The following is a 12,813-nucleotide window of genomic DNA, read 5'->3' on the forward strand; positions in this document are numbered from 1 at the left end:
TTTCGTTTTATCTTGAGTTTATCACACACATACACATTCATGTCTGCACAGAACTCCACTCAAGTCTTATGACTTCTCATAGCATTCAAGGGTGGGTAACTTGCAGCCTCGAGGCCACATAAAAGGATTTGTTCTGTGAAGTTTGGATTCAGTCAAAGGGCCGCCACACTTGAGGACCTAGAGGGCCATGTGTGGCCTTGAGGCCGAAAGATTCCCTACCCCTGGATGGGTGATCCTGGTTTGTCAAAGACTCTGCCATCAGAACATGATGCTAAGCTGAAAAAGATTTCAAGGATGGGCCTGGGGATGGAGTGTGTGTTTCCCATCTGGGGAGAGGCCTAGCTAGCTAAGTGCAGCAAGATGCCATCGTCAGGCCACCAGGCAAGCAGACTTTTTGGCCAAGGCAACTCGTGAGACCCAACTAAAAGGTGTGGATCCAAACAAATGAAGAGTATACCCACCCATGTAAATCAACTCACAGGTACAGATGATTAAAGTATGCAGACACATGCAGATACACATTACCCACACATGCAAACAGATGTGTTTCCAAAACACTTGGGGAATGGTGGTACCCTGGTCAACCAAACAGTCTTATTAGTAGGTACCATCTATACCATAAATGGACAAACAATTTTCAAAAAATTAAAAAACCACAAAGACACTGAGCATGAACTGATTTTGTGCTGCGATGAATCCGAAGACATTGAGGATGCTATGATACATGAGGGTCAGCATTCAGAATAAGAAGTAGAATGAGGAAGAGACTGGTAATTTGGGCTCTGGGTAGTTCTTAGGGCTCTAGATAAAAGGGAGATCAGAGGATCTAGAGCTAGAGGGCATCTCAGAGGCCTCCTGATCCTCTTTGTTTCATCGATAAGGGAGGTATCTTATCTCACAGCCAGTAAATCACATGGCCAGAATTGGAACTCAGTTCTCTGGATTCCAAATCCAGGTATTTTTTCACTATTCCACATGTGGAAGCAGGGTGGGGGAAGGGAGGTGTGTAATTTCATTGGGGTAGGAAACTCCTGGGGAGGAAAGTCTCTGTGCAGATTGGCACCTGCTTAGACCACTCCAGTATCTTTGCCAGGAAAACCTCAAATGGGGTCATGAGGAGTCGGACATGACCAGGGCAGCAACACTCCAACTCGGTCTTAAAGACATTACTTGAGGCGAGAGAAGGTTAAGTGACATGACTTGACTTGCCCAATGTCACACAATCATGACATGCCAGGTCTAAGGCTTCTTCTCCCTGGCGCGAAGCCTCTAGCGCACCTCCACTGCCTCTCCTTAAAGGATCTTTCCTTTTATTCTCCCACATTAGAGAAGGTTTTAAAATAAGCCCCAGGCCCATGGTTTCCTCCCAAGGCCTCCGAGCAGGTCACTGCCTTTCACGCCTCCTCTCCAGTCATCCTTTCTTAGCGTCTCCAGTAGACACCAGGTCCGCTCTGTTAAACGCTGGCCCCACCTCTCAAGGCTTCCATACACGCCTCCCGTTGACTCTGATTGCCTCCAGCCTCACCCTCCCATCGGTCCTCTGCTGAGCACCTTCCCAACTTGCTCAGGGACTTTCTCTACTTTCTAAAATGAGTGCAGCACATGGACCATTTCTTAGCTATTCAGGGCAAATTCAAGATTGCCCCTTTGAGGGTTCTCTTAGCCCAGTAGTAATTAAAACATGCATGGGGCATGGATAAAAGGAAACAGAACCCAACCCAACTAGCATTCTGCTCCTGTAATGGTCTGTGCTGAATATTCCCAGTGTTGGAGACATGAAGGTGAAACTACCAACACCACCACACAGTCCCTACCCTTAAGGATTTCATATTCTACTGGCAAGATCAGACACATAAACAGACAAGTCTATATGCATTCACCCAAAGAGGACAAAAAGGTTAAACTGAATATCAACTTTTTTTCCAAACGAGCATAACTTTTGTTGAATCTTTCCATTTTTTAACATTTATCTCCAGATAGAGTCATTCTTATTAATGAGACTGTCCGTCAAGGAATTGTGTTGGTGGTAGGTGCCACCAACCACTTTCTTTTATTTGTCACTCACCACGCCTCTAAGTCATGTTGAAGACTGAAGCCGTCACCATGTGGATGCCTCTGTGCAGCACTCTAGAGTGGCAGCTTGCCCAACGTGGGCCAAGGACAATGTCTGTTCTTGGCTGATGCAACACGATGGCTCGCCTATACTCTAGAATCCATGCTATTTTAAGAACAGACCCCAGACTCGGACGCTAAGCTCAGCTCCCCGACCACCAGCAGAGAGAGGCAATGCAGCGAGCAGAAAGAGTCAGGGCCAGAAATCAGCTGGACTTTGAAGTCCACCTCTGGACTCCAATTAGCTCTGTAACCTCTTGTGAGCTTTAACTTCCTCTGTACAATAAGGCTCATAATTCTAGCAGTTCCAAGCTCAAAAGGCTGTTGGGAGGCTCCAGCAAGGTCAGGTAAAGTGCTTTGCAAACGTATTATTTCAGGCAGGTCACTGACAGTGGCAGAAGGATAGTTTTCTGCTCCATGCGGATAGCTCATGGCCCCTTCCAAAATGACCTTTGTTAGCTACCAGTGGGGAAACTCCAATTCCCCCCTCCCCATCCCCACAGTAAAGAGCAAATAGGACCAACATGTTGGGGGCGACTTCAATGCAAGAGACAGTGGGAGGGGTGGGAGGGAGGAATTGTGTTTTTTCACCAATGACTGTGTCCCCTTCAAATGAACAATTAATTGCGCAGACCTTTAGGGGACTTTGCTTTGGAAACTGTCTTCAGACAGTGGTTCATTTCATTCTGTTCAATCCCCAGAACATTTATTAAATGTGTGCTCATGGCTGGGAGAGCTACAAAGATAAAAAAAAGTCTCTCATCTCTAGGAGATCACAGTTTAATGGGGGATGGGGCAAATGCAGAGATTAAGTATCATGAACGTAGAATGGACCAGGGCAAAGAAGAGACCCAGACAAGGTACCCCAGGGAAATCTGAGGAAGGAGAAGTTTGGAAGGTCGGGAATGCCTTTGTGGAGAAGGGGACACCTGAACAGAATCGCAAAGGAGAAAAGAGATTTCCATGGGTAGAGAGGAAGTGGAAGTAGAGCCCAGGTATGGGAATGGTCCCTGGGAATGGACAGAAGCTGGAGATGATAGAACAAGATTGAGGAACAAATGATGACCCCATTTCACTAGTTCACGGTGTTCTGGAAAGAGAGCACCATGAAATGAGGCTGAAAATGTCAGAAAGATCCAGAATATGGAGGGCTTTGAATGACAAGCTTGGGGAATGCCAATACTGGGAACAAATCTTCATCCTGGAGGAATGGATTTGCTTTTGGGAGACAGTCAGAAGGTACTGGGATCCAAGTCTGGGAATAAGCTGGTCGAGCACCTGGACGTGTTTGTTTAAAAGTCAGCTGCTCTGCTGCATCACACCTAACGCGAAGAGTTCTCATTTCCACAGATTCAAGGTTTACAGAGCATTTCTCTCCTAACAGCCCTCTCTGTAAGGTTGGCATTATAACATCAGCTTTACAGATAAGGAAACTGGCTCCGAGCAGCCACCAGCTAGCAAGTGCCTGAGCCAGGAAGCGCATGAAACTTTCTTCTCTGCATCCGTTGCCTTCCCCTGCAGCAGGCGGCCATCTAGTCAGAAGGCAGGAGACAGCAAGAAGAGCGCTCTGCCCGCCACCCCCTTGCCCTCCCTGCCCCCATCTCGGTGCCTCCTGCCTTTCAAACATCGGCATTTTCTTAACTTCCCTGCCCACTAAGACACTTCTTAACCTTCTGCCGCCGGCCTAAGCCCAAACCCTGCTCCATTTGGGTTCCGGGAATTGGCTGGAGCTTACGCAAACATACTTCAGTGGGGTTGTCTCATTGCCATGGCTTCCCAGTCAGCCACATCCGGGAATCTCCAGTACTGAACACTGAAGGCTCTGCATAGGCTTCCAGACAGATGGGGAATGATGGGAAGATTTTGGTGTCCTGGAGACTTTCAGAAACACTGGGGGATCCCAGGTAAAGCACACAACACCCAGAGATTCACTGGACTACTGACCCAATCCCAGGGCTCACTTATCTGTGGGAATCAGGTTAGCAGCCTCAGATCAGAAAGCCCAGATCATTAACCTCTTGCCTTTGTAACTGGACTTGGCAAGGCATCTTTCTGACTGATGAGCAATCATCTTACTGGGCTAGAAATTCGTGGAATTCTCATAAAGCAGAAGACTTGGAGGAGAGGTTGAGGAAAAGGAGAGAGAGTTTGAATATAGCCTAGCCCTCTCCTCCCTTTCCATCTTCTTACATCTTAGTCCCCAACATGTATTCTTCTACCCAGTGACACCTGCCTCGGGCTGTGCCACATACAAGAACTTCCATCCCGTCGCTCCAGGCACTTTCTCTGGTTGTTGTGGGGATGTCACCAAGCTTAGCTCCTTTTAACGATCTTTTTGAAGACAGTCTTCATGCGCTGCAGCTTCTGAACAGCCCAACAGCCTTGGCCACCTCTGTTTCCTGACGCCAAACCACTTTTGGTATAGTGGAAAGAGCTGTGGCTCTGAAGGCAAAGATCCTGGATTCAAATCCGTATCAGATGCGTGCTGCCTGGGTGACCCTGACCGAATCACTTTGCCTCCTTGTGCGTCAGTTTCCTCTTCTATTAAAAAGGAGGTGAGACCCCTGCAGGCCCAAGTTGATGGCCCTATGATCCATCCTCTTGCACAGCCAACTTTGCATTGCCTTCTTGTTGGGAATTCCCCTCCTGCTTCAATCTCTGCCCCGAGTGCTGAACCACAAGCTGCAGGCACTGGCATCAGCGGGTCCGTCTGCTTGCCCTCACTGTGACGACTGCAAGTCGGGTGTCAGAATGTGCCATAAAACTGTGCTTTTTGTCATGTGGGCAGGAGATGACACAGACCATTTCAGCCTCTTTAATCTCCTCCTCTGCCAACCTGTGCACAGTCCTCCCACTTAGTGCCGCCGCCTCTGTGTCTTCCTGTCATTTACAGTGAGACAATCGAGGCCTCTGTTCCACCAGAAGCACGTCAATGAAGTCCCTGAATGAGGATCGAGCATGACAGATACCCAGCGCTGTTAGTGTTTGCAAACTGTCTACGAGATGCAGGACCTTTCAGCCCCCGTGCCCCCTTGCTGGTGCTCTAATGTGATCACCACAGGCATGCAAGGCACATCCGTTCACGATGACCGTTCAGGATTAGGTAGTTGTATCTGTTTCATGGATTTCCATGACCAAGGAATGCACTGCTTGGGGACAAGTCATCCAGTGGGGAGCCCTTCTGTACTTGGCTGGAATGACTGTCAACAGTTGGCACCCAAGTCTGCACTCAAGGCCTCTCTAGCCTGGCAGGAACTGCCAGAGCTTTCAAAATGTCAGGGCCAGTCACTGCCAGGATAAGATGTAGGGTCAGAAGAGGGTTTTGTGAGACAGAGAGAGAAGAGGAGAAGAGCTGGGGGTGGGGAGAGAGAGTCAGAGGGAGAGAAAGAGGGAGAGGGAGAAGGGAAAGACAAGAGAGGACAAAGGACAGACACAGAGAGAGAGAGAGAGAGAGAAGTTAAACTTGTAAGAATAGATGAGTTTTCCAAAGAAATGTAGAGAAAAGGGGGCAGCTAGGTGGCACAATGGATAGAGCACCAGCTCTAGATTCAGGAGGACCTGAGTTCAAATCCAGACTCAGACACTTAACTAGCTGTGTGACCCTGGGCAAGTCACTTAACCCTGATTGCCTTGCTAAGAAAAAAAAAAGAAGAAAGAAATGTAGAGAAAAATATGCTACTCATTAAGAATATCCATAATTTACAGCCAAGAATTTTCATAGAAAATTAGCCCAAATCCTAGAGTTTGTGGTTTGCCTATTTTTGTTTGTAGCTAATAGAAGTAAATTTCAGGGGAAAAAAAATAGAGATTTTGCCTATGGTAGCTATGAACTCTTTCCTTCCTCAATTTCATCTCTGGCTTCCTTGGTTCCTTCACATCTCAATGAAAATCCCACTTTGGGCAGGAAGTCTTTCTCAGTTGCCAGTGCACTCACCTGGGCCCGTCTCCTAGACGTCCCATAGACATCTTGTTTCTAGGTCGTTTTTGCACATTGTCCCTTTCATTAGACTTCGAGCTCCCAGAGGGCAGGGACCATTTTTGCCTCTCTTTGTATCCTCAGCTCTTAGCACTCTGCCTGCTACAAAATGGCACTTAAATCTTTGCTGACTTAGTAACTGTGAAAGATGAGCTGGAGAGGGGAGAATCATAGAATAGCAGAGACAGATCCCACTGCTGCGGCCTTCATGGGGCTAGATTCTCCTTGAGGGGAGATTCAAAGGAGTTGGAAGGGTCCTCAGAGGTCATCAAGCCCAACCCCACCTGACTGAGAATCTCCCCTACACCCTGTCCTTTGAATGGTCAACCCTATGATGGCAAACTGAAGCTGCAGATCACTAAAATCTCTTTCGAGTGAACTTTTTGGCTGATCGCAGCCCTCCCAGCCTGGGCATGGCTGGGGGCTCTTCCCTCTCTTGACTCTATACCCTGGAGTCTGTCCCTTCTCTTCCCTCATTGGTATCATAAAGAGTCAATCTCAGAGGTCTTTCCCAGCTCTTGATCCTGATGCAAGGCCCTTCCCTGCTCAAATCCTGTGACCTCACTCAGAATTTACAGCCCCTCCTATCACTTTAATCTTGTTAGATTTGTCCCATAGTTCCAGCCTAGTAAGATCTTGTAGGACTTCAGTTCCGCTGTCTAGTGCATCAGGTATCCCTGTTACCCAGGCTGAAGGGGCTGCACAGCCGAGATTTTGGACAAGGCTGAGACCTGGTCAAAAGGCAGGGATCTGACGCAATCTCAGAGAAGCTGGCTGCCCAAGTGAAGTGTGATTACTCCAGATTGGTCCAGAGTAGGTTTCAATCCTGCCAAATGAGAGGAGCATTAGTCAGATTAGTTCTGGGAGCCAACTCAAAGGAATTGGGCAGGGCAGTCACACTGGCCATTCCACTATTTCACCCAACTTTCAGATGAGTTTGGCAGGTAAGAATGGAGTGAATGAGTCCTCTAATCTCTTGTTTCTAAGGTCCCTTGGATATCCAAAGTACATAGCTTTGCTAGGCACTCCTGGAGCAGATCTAGGCTCAGGCAGGTGGAGGCAGGTCCTTACTGTGTCCTTCTCTGACTTCTCTTTCTTCTTTTATCTTTGCAATTTCCCAGTTAAGCCTGAGCCACAGATGCTAATCTGCCACACCTGGATTTACAGGGAACAAATTTCCTGGGCCACCCATCAATAACACCTGAGAACCTACCAGTCCCCTCATAAAACCAACTGGGTTTTTCATTATTATTCTGTGATATTTCAGTCGACCAACAATCTCATTGGTGTGAGCAAGACCTCATGGAATTCAGATCAAAACCTCTATATGTCTTCTTGGTCTGTATGATTTGCCTATGTGTCTTTCCATCAATTTCCTATGAAAAGTCTACCCAATGCACTGGAGATCTTCTTCTTGAAGGTCTTACTATTTATTCTCCAAATATTTCACTAGTACTAGGAAGCCTTGATCTGTCCATCTGTTATCATCTTTCACTCCTGCAATAGGAAAGAGCTCCCGCCTTTTCTGGTTCTTGACAACGAAGCAGCATGGCTGAGTAATGAGACAGCCTGGAGGGACCTGGAGTCACGAAGATCTAGGTTCATGGCCACTTCTGCTACTTGTTACTATATATAAATAATTATCTGCATGTCAGTTATTATTAATATAAATGTCTTTTATGCTATTTCTCAAGTGCAAATCATTAAGATTTCTAAGGATAATCATAACAAAACTCAAAATGGCTTAGTGGTAGAAGCAGCAGCAGAAACCATCATGATGAGTAGTAAAAAGTAGTGTGGGTATAGAAGGATAGAGAATTTCCCAATGACTCAGGAAGGCTGGATTCCATATGTGTGTGTGTGTGTGTGTGTGTGTGTGTGTGTGTGTGTGTGTGTGTGTATGTGAGAGAGAGAGACAGAGAGAGACAGAGAGAAACAGACAGACAGACAGAGAAGGAGAGAGAGAGAGAGATGAGAAATTATCTCAACCCTCTCATTTTTAAAAAAATGGTCATTGAAATCTTGGCTTTTTCTATCACCTTTATTTCCAAGATAGCCCCCTCCCCCATAACCACCCTTTGTAACAAAGACTAAAACAAGAAAGGGAACAAAGTAGACCAGCACACCAAGTGACATCTATGGAAGATTTCATGCCCACGCTCCCTCCACTTCTGCAAAGGGAGAAGAGGACATACATTTTCTCAGCTCCTCCCCAGGACCAGTCTTGGTCATTATAATGAACACCACATTCCCTTTTGGTTTTTCATTCTTCCCACAGACATAGATGTGATCATTGTCTATGCTATTTCCCTGATTCTCTTTCCTTCCCTGGCTTTTCTGTATCCCTTAAATTAATTCTTTCTTATATCTAATATATCCACATTCCACGATTGGCACAGCCATTCCCAATCAATAAACATTTGCTTTCTTTCTGGTTTTTTTCTACCCTAAAAAGCATGAGGATGTTGGTACATGTGGGATTTTTATTTGTCTCTGAACTCCTTGGAGTCTATGCCTAGCAGTAGGACCTCTGGATCAAATATGGACATTTTAGTCAGTTTCTAACATCTAAATTGCTTTCCAGAAGGTTATAGCAAATCACAGCTCCACCAATAGTGTGTTAGTATGCCTATCTGTCTGTAGCCCCTCCAATATTGATCATTTCCATCGTTTGGCATGTTTGCCAATTTGCCCAGTAACTCCAAGGTAAAACCCACAAGTTGCTTTCCTGTGTGTTTCTCTTATTATTAGTGACTTGGAACAATCTTTTCTATGGTTGTTAATGGTTTGTAATTCTTTTGAGAGCTGTTTGTTCATGTCCTTTGACATCTTGTCCATTGGAAAATACTCTTGACTTTATACACGTATTAATTCCCTAAAGACCTTGGTTATCAGACTTCCATGGGATATTTGATGCAAGGATTTCCTTCCCCCAATTGCTACCTCCCCTTCTTATCCTAGCTGCATGGAATAGGAAGGATGCTAATTTGTGAATGATTTAGTGGCTATAGAGACAGGATGTTATTTGGAATGAGTGAGTAAATGAATGAGCAGGTGAATGAATGAAATGAATTTATTAAGTGCTTACTCTGTGCCAGGCATTGTACTCACAGCGTGCTAGTTGACATACGGGGAGTATTTGGTGTGAGCAGCTAAGTGGCCAACAGGGTTAATGCTTGAGTCTAGGAAGCCTGAGATAATGGTGCTCAGTGTTGGTCTTAGGTTTCAGAACTACCAATATCAGACCAGGAAGGGGTCTTAGAGACCATATCATCCAACCCTCTCATTTAACAAATGGAGTAACTGAAACCCCAAGTGATAGAAGTGTTTTGCCCAGGGTCACCCAGTTCATGAGGGTTCCAGTAGAAGGACTTTTCTATGTTCATGGCCAGGAATCCTTTCCACTACAGCCCAGTGACTACTGCCTTTGGGAGGGAGAAGCTTTTCACAGGAGTCTCTTTGGGCTCAGGATTGAGTCTTAGGCTATTCCATTACCCCATATAGAGTGTACCAAGACTGAAAGCAAATGGTGAAGAAACTATAAAGTCAGATTCAATTCTGTGCTGCCTGTCTGATTTGTACCAGCCAAACTGCTCCACATTGTCAAAAGAAGGGGGCTCAGGGAATTGGACGGCCTAACCTAGGTCTATGTTGCCCACAGTGTGGGAGGGGAGATTGGCCCATTGCTATTCTTTTCTCCTCCCACTCAGTGAGGGGCATCTGGGCCCAGAGTTTTCTACAAGGGGTTCCTTCAGTTGGTCGAGGTGTTGGACAACATAACCTCTGAGAGCTCAGGTCCTGGCTCCAAGCATCTATGAGACACTGGCAAGCACGTCCTCTCACTGGGCCTCTGTTTCCTTACCTGTGAAACAAGGAGAACCATATGTCCCCTACTTGCATCTGAAGGCTTTGTGAACATTTAAGTGCCTGAGAGAGCTACATCAATGGTGTTTACTCAGAGGCTGGATGATCATGTCAAGGTCACAGAAGAGGCCCTGTTTCAGTCCAATGCTAACATTCTGGATTCACCATCAGCAAGTGAGTCTGCGACGAAGCCCCGATTCCTGACTCCCAGCCTCCAGGGATCCATGCCAACCATCCCAGACGACGATCCCACTGGACACAGAGGATTTAGAGGCAGAGCATCAGGAGGGCAAGAGGAAGGAAGACTCCACCAGACAAGGATGCATGGAGAAGAAAGGCTTTGGGAGGACATGCTCACTGTCTTCAGTGATCCAAAGGGCTCTCTTTGGGAAAGGGACTGTATTTAATCTGTCTGATCTCAGATTACAGAATTAAGAGCAGTGGAAGAAAGTTTCAGAGTGGCAGGTATTGGCTAAATTTAAGGAATAACTTCCTTAAGTTAAGGAAGTTGTTAAGAGCTGTACAGAGGTAGAATGATATGTTCCAGGAGACAACTGAGGAATGCTGTCGAGCTGATCCTTGCTCAAAGATAGACTCAATGAGGCAACCTCTGAGGCCCCTTACAACTGTGAGACTACAACAAATGACCTCCTTCATGGCTTTGCTTTGGGACAGTCCTGGGCCCAGCAGTCCCTCAGTTACACACAAAGGTTGGAGAATCAACAGTAACAAGAGAACTAGAAGTGGAGTCCTAAGCCTTGGGGGCTAGTCCTAGGTCTATTATTATACATATGACTCTGGTCAAGTCACCAGGGAACTCTGGGACTTAGTTTCCTCCCCTGTAAAATGGGAGGCTTGGACTAGATAATAACCCCTAAGGTTCGTTCCTTCCAGCTCTGAAATCCTATGGTTAAATCATGCAAATGGAAACTGGGGCACCTCCCTTTCCCCCTTACCTTCCCTCCTCCTTTTCTTCTGAGAAGAATGATTTGTTATTTTACATGCCTCCTACAGAACAATATTTATAGCCATGGAAAGAAAAATAGTTGGGAAAGGTGGGGAGAGGATGGAATTTATGCAAACCAATTGTAGCATGAGAAGGCTGGGAGCCGAGTGTTTTCCTGTGAAATGCCCCATTCTCTGTCTTCTCCACTGAGGGAAATCATTTTCCTCCTCCCTGTCGGTGCTGCCACAGCCAATGGAAAGAAACAGAGGAAGGTGGTTCAGGCCTCTGGGTTGTTCCAAATGTTTTCACAGTTAGTGGTTGCATCCTGTACATTTCAGAAGGTCCAAGTTTCAGAAGGAAGTCCCAACACAGACATCCTACAGTGTTTGGCGGAGAAGACCTTGTTGACAAAAGAGCAGGACCAAAAATGTAACAAACATAATGGGAAAGACAGCAGCAGCATTCACAACACTTTATGGTTCTAAATCGCTCCAATGTCATCTTACTGCATCCTCCCAATGATCCGGTAAAACAAGTGACTCTGGGACTGTTATTTCTGCTCTGTAAATGAGAAGATGGAGGTTCACAGACTCAAAGGGTTAGAAGGCACCTCCTAGGTCCTCTGGCTCAAATTGTACTTGAACAGAAACCCCCTTCTTCAAAATCCTCAACCAGAGGCAGTGTGGCTGCTGGCTAGGGCACAGAGTCTGGGAGCTGGGAAAATCTAGGTTTGAAGCCTGCCTCCAGCACTCATGAGTTGTGTCACCCTGGGCAATTACCCAGGTGAGAGGTGTAGAGGGACCACCTAAAGCAGAGGAAGGGAGGAGGGGAGGAGAGGGGAACACGATTCAGGTCAAAGTCAGAGGAGTAGGGGAGGGAGAAGTCGACGAGGACAAGCTGGACAGAAGAGTGAGATGTGAGCCATGACTCCCCCCAAGTGTCTACTGTATGCAGAGCACTGTGGGTGACACAGTCCCTTACCTTATAGAGTTCAAGGGCTAGTTTGGTGCACTAACCCTAATCTGAGTTATAGTTCACGGTATAAGTACTAAAACATGCCAAGTGTCTGTCTCAGGGAGAGGTCACTAATGACCTGGTGATGGAGGTGATGGAGAAGGCCTCCTGGTGAAGTGCCTTTGGTTTGGACTTTAAAAGAGGAATAGGAATTCAGCAGGTGAAGCCCTCCTTAAACATAGTGATCGATCTGTGCATGTGTGTGTGTGTATGTGTGTTCTGTCTCTGTCTCTATCTCAGCCTCTGTCTCTGTCTCTCCCTCCCTCCCTCTTTATCCTCCCTAACTCCTCCTCTCCCTCTCTCTTCCCCCCCTTACTCCCCCTCTGGCTCTTATTTTCTATCCCATTTGTTTGGTCCTCATTATAAGATCCTCCCTTACTCTCTTTGCCAGGATGTCTCTTTTCTCCCTACATTGTAAGCTTCTTGAGGGCAGGAATCCTTTTAGACTCCTATGTCTACATCACAGTGCCTTGAGCATACATGCTCAGTGAGACTGGATTTGAGACATGACAAAGAGTTGCTCATGTCTACCAGGTCACCAGGCAGCCACAAAAGCCAAAGGTTCTCCCGGGCTGCATTCCGCACTGGGCCTGAAGTCGCAAAGCTAGTGTCATCAATTGGATTGAAACCTGGGTGTCCTGGCTCCAGGACCAACCCCGATCCACACTACTTCTTGTCTTGTCGCACTCTGGAGATATTTGACACAGGTTAACTTAGCTAGCTTTATGAGGTAGTACAAGCTGCATATATACTATGCACATACTTCTCATTAAGAACAATTTGATGAATGAATTAAGAAGTATATTTGCATCTCAATTGCTTCTATGGTGTCAGGGTTCCTCAACCTCTGATGCAGGAACACCTAAAAGAATAGAAAAGGCTCAGAAGGCATTGTCAAGGA

General features: G+C 46.4%; 1 protein-coding gene across 3 annotated transcripts in view; it reads left to right on the forward strand.

Moving 5' to 3' along the window:
* SCUBE1 (signal peptide, CUB domain and EGF like domain containing 1) overlaps positions 1-12,813 on the forward strand; it is a 257,400-nt gene that overhangs the window by 195,595 nt on the left and 48,992 nt on the right. The gene's annotated exons all lie outside the window — the stretch shown is intronic.

Source organism: Phascolarctos cinereus, unplaced genomic scaffold, assembly GCF_003287225.1.
Source record: "Phascolarctos cinereus isolate Bilbo 61053 unplaced genomic scaffold, phaCin_HiC Scaffold_1;HRSCAF=81, whole genome shotgun sequence".
Taxonomy (NCBI): domain Eukaryota; kingdom Metazoa; phylum Chordata; class Mammalia; order Diprotodontia; family Phascolarctidae; genus Phascolarctos; species Phascolarctos cinereus.